The following is a 4,408-nucleotide window of genomic DNA, read 5'->3' on the forward strand; positions in this document are numbered from 1 at the left end:
TATTTTGTGAGAATGGTGGAACTCCACCAGTAATTAGATGAAGTCCAGTGAAACAAAACTAAAATATGGAATGGTGGTGCCTTTAAATGAGGTGCGTGGGTCTTGCTGGACTGAAAGCATTGATTTTGAGAAGGTGCCCGGGTGGGCTGTTAGCCCCGTGTTCCTTCTGACTAGGCCACTGGATATCTTTGGGGCCTTTTTTTTATGTGGAGCTCAGCCTGCTTGCTCTCGGGAGCTACCTAACAGATTGTGTTTATTTAGCCTTATGGTCATTCTCTGCGAGAACATATGAAAGAAATCTAATAGAAGATGGCCCGAGTGAGTGTATGAAAATTAGACTTCTAAAAGGTAGGTTAGGAGCAGGTTTTGGTAATTGACAGCTTCGATGACAATAAGCTGGGCCATTAGAGGTCTAGCACTGTAGGGATCCCTAGAAAAATTTCCTGAAAGACGATTAAGAGAATTGAAGATTCAAGGCATGTGAGTTGTCGAAAAGCCGTCTTCTTGACGCTATGCGGCATCTCCTCGGTACTTGGATTGACCCCGACTTCAACCACGAGGTGTTAGTCCCCTTGCAGCTTGCGTTATAATCCTCGTTAACTTTGTGAGGAAAAAACCTATTGGTTGAAGTCGATGATAGGATGCATCAATTACTATGATTGCTAAGTTGTTAATTAATCTAAAAGCTTAGAGCATCCTTGTTATATATGCGGTGTCCTAGCCCGATAGATCCAAAAAACCTTGCTCGTAGGCCATGTATATTAGTTTGATTTAGTTGAGGATCGGAAATCTAGTCACCTTAAATGAATGAACGTTACTGTCAGCCATCACCCCATTCCATATCAAAGCCAAATTACTTGATAAGCCTCTTTATTTGGTAAAACTTAATACTTATTATTTAATAAATTAAATTAATTTTAAGTTAAATTATTTTGAAGTTGTTGATTTAAAATTTATTATTTAATTTTTTACTTTTAAGTAAAACAATTATTTTGTAAGATTAACTTAAAATTTATTTTAAATCATCAATTTGAGATATTTCTCTTAATTTTTTTAACTAATATTTATACTTTCACTAATCACAAGTAATAAATTAATTTGTTAAATATCCACATTTAAAATATTGGAGATATGTAAGATAATGATAAAAATATTTTACCATAAAATATGAATTATGAATGTGAAATTATAGTTGTAACATATTTTTACTGAACATGGACAAATGAGACAAAAGAGAGCTGAGAATAAGAATAAATAATTATTTTAACTTAATACTTAAAGTTAGTTTTTATTTTAAATTGTGATATTAGGTTGTTGTGAAACTAAAGTTTGATTAATCTTGGTTTTAATGATGTTTGGAACTAATGATTATATTTTAAGTATGACTAGGTAAGATGAGTTCCAAAGTAGCAATTATAAAGGCTAAATCAAGTCAAAGGAACTTTTCTTTTGAGTTATATGCATGAATTGAGGGCAAAAAAGATGAAGCCTCAAAGAGAAGAGCTTTCAAGATATTTCATAGAATCTCTTTGTAATGTTATTGGTATAGTAGGTTTTTCATGTATCTTATTTTGTTTGTTTTACACAAAAAATTCATCTAAGAGTTATTTTATTTGAAATATTTCATAATTGGATGATTTCTTATTCTCAACTAAAAACCTTGTTAAATACTTTTAAAAACTTGTTTAAAAGGTTTTGAGTTGAAAAATATGACTGTTGAGCTAAAAAGGGTCCAATCGATTAAGGGTGAACTAAATTGACTCAACCAATTAAGGAACCAGTTGACCTATTGTTATTTCTAGGTTGAGAACTGGTCAAGGGGTGCAAAATTTTCTCTTTCTTCGAAAAGGGCTGTCTTCTTGATTGAGGGAAAACCTTTCTTAGTAAAGGGTACCCATTTCTAAACCGGTTGACCTACTGCCCTTTCTAGGTAGGTTTTTCACTATTTGAGTTTTAAATCATTTTAAAAAATTAATAGACTTATTAATGATCCAATGTATTAAGTCTTGTTTAATTTGAAGTTTATTTATCAAGTGAAAAATCAGAAAAATGTAGTTGGATGTAGAAGAGAAACAATAAAGTCACTTTAGTTTTGGTATTAATTTTATCATTATTTGAGTTTTAAGTTATTTTTAAAAATTAGTAGATTAGTTAATGAATGTAATACATTAAGTCTTACTTATTTTAGAGTTTATTTGAATAGTAAAAATTTTTACAAAAATATGATTATATGTAAAGAAGAAACTAGTTAAGTCATTCAAAATTAATTTTGGTTCATGTTTTTCTAATGTTATTGACTTATTTTATCTATCAAGTGTTGTTTGTTTGAAATTTATTTACTTAATGAAATATTTTATAACAATTAAAGAAAATTAAAAACAAAATATGCGTAATTTGAAGGAAGATCATATTTGAAGATTTTTAGCATTAATATTGAATTATGGAAAGTGGGAAAAAAAATCAGATTCAATTTTTTTTTTTTTTTTTATGGTTCGTTTAATTTCTATATATATATATATTAAAACAAATGAATTTAAAACCCATTTTCTATTTCACTTTGTTTTAAAAATTGGAAAAAGAGAACTATAGCCAAATAATGCTATGAATTTTTAAAAATAATTTTTTATTTTTAAAAACAAAAAAATTGTTCTTTAATCACCGGACTAAAACAAGCTCTACATCTTTTCAACTCATTATCTAAAATTATTCTTAACATATTAATTAACCTTGTTAAACTTACAATAGAGCTTTGGGCTTTTGAAAAGCCAAGCAAATCACAAAGTTCAAAAGGCCCAAGAAGGTTTCAAGTTCAAAAATAAGTTTATAACATAAGCAACCACGGGTTATCTTATAAAAGCCTTTTTTTACACGATAAGTATGAAAAATTATTTCATATTAAGAGTGTGTTTGACAGTAATTTTAGAAACACTAAAAAATGTTTCTAACCTTTGTAATACTTGAAAGATTTTTTTTTTTTTTTTTTCATGTTTTAGAAATGTTAAAAGTGCTTCTTAGAATCACTTTCAATGGACTTTTAACTATTAATTCGTTTAAAAATAAAAAAAATAAAGAATTATTGAAACAAACTTGGAAGGAGCTATATGTCCAAATTAAATAACGGAGGTGAGTCAAGTCTTGCTTGCAACTACTTGTGTTTCCTAAACAGACTCCACTTTGGATAAATTTTGTTGATTTTCTACTTCTCAATTTCGAATATAAGAAGAGGGAGAATTTGGATTATGTGTAGTCTTTTATTTCTCTTTTCTATTACTTCCAATGATTGAAACTGTTTTTATTTTTATTTTTTCAGTTTTTCAGTCTTGCACACAAAAATTTTCCAATCTATGCATGAATCAGAGAAACGAATTCATTTCTAGTATAATCATCAAAAGATACAAGCAAACAAACCAAATTACAACATGGGTGGACATTTATCCTTTCATTTTTATTACAAAATATGTATGTATCGATAGAAATAACCAGGAGAGCCCCTTTATTCTTTAAATATAAGTTCAGTATCCTCTCTTGACTAGTACTGGCCTCCATACCTGCACCGAGAGAAAAGAATATGATCAAATTGTATTCCGAAGAAATGGGCCTTCTTACACACATAAGCAGTTGAAATTAAGAATATTCTGTAAGGCCTACAGTTTCCTCTCTATGGTTGGCGCTTGTCTCTTTTCTCAATGAGGTAAATTAGGTACGTGATTAATTGGGGGTCCACCAGGGAAACGGGGTGACGGTGGAGATTTCTTATATGGTGTTGGTGGCGCTAGTGGCGTGGTATGGTTGTTCTCAGGAGGAGGAGGTGGAGATTTCTTATATGGTGTTGGTGGCGCTCGTGGCGTGGTATGGTTGGTCTCAGGAGGAGGAGGTGGAGATTTCTTATATGGTGTTGGTGGCGCTGGTGGCGTGTGATGTTTTTTCTGAGGAGGAAGAGGAAAATATCGACGAGATGGTGGTGATTTGTAGTGAAGCCGTGAAGGTGGAGAAAAGCGGCGTGGAAATGGGTGAGGGAAGCGTGGAGAGGAGTAACGCAAGTATGCTGAGGTGTTGGGCAGCAAACTTAGAAAGACAACCACTATGAAGAGAGAATTGGTAAAGGAGGCCATGGAGATGGAGTCTTCCTTCACCGTTTTGCTTCCCATTTTCACAAGCAAAGTGCTAATGTGTTGGACTGGGTGTGCTCCTAAGCTTTTCTTCTAAAGCCTTTTTATACACAAGGTGTTTTTTTTTTTTTTTTTTTTTTTTTTTTTTTTTTTTGTGGAAATTAACAACCATCCTGCATTAGTCTTGCGTCTTAGACACTCTTAAAGTCGTTTTTTGATTTTTCATTCAAGGAGAAATCTTGGGTCGGCACCGTCAAAGAAGGCGGTTTATTTATTGTTTGATGTTGGCTGGCTGTAGA

The 4,408-nt window shown here is 31.7% G+C and overlaps 1 long non-coding RNA gene across 1 annotated transcript; it reads right to left on the minus strand.

Annotated features, from left to right (window-relative positions):
• Positions 1-3,343: 3,343 nt before the first annotated feature.
• LOC117913164 lies at positions 3,344-4,170 on the minus strand. The gene is made up of 2 exons (XR_004651082.1): positions 3,649-4,170; positions 3,344-3,548 (listed from the first exon to the last, which is right to left on the minus strand). It is a non-coding gene; the product is annotated as an uncharacterized LOC117913164 (long non-coding RNA).
• Positions 4,171-4,408: the final 238 nt, after the last annotated feature.

The sequence above is a fragment of the Vitis riparia genome, chromosome 4 (genome assembly GCF_004353265.1).
Source record: "Vitis riparia cultivar Riparia Gloire de Montpellier isolate 1030 chromosome 4, EGFV_Vit.rip_1.0, whole genome shotgun sequence".
Taxonomy (NCBI): domain Eukaryota; kingdom Viridiplantae; phylum Streptophyta; class Magnoliopsida; order Vitales; family Vitaceae; genus Vitis; species Vitis riparia.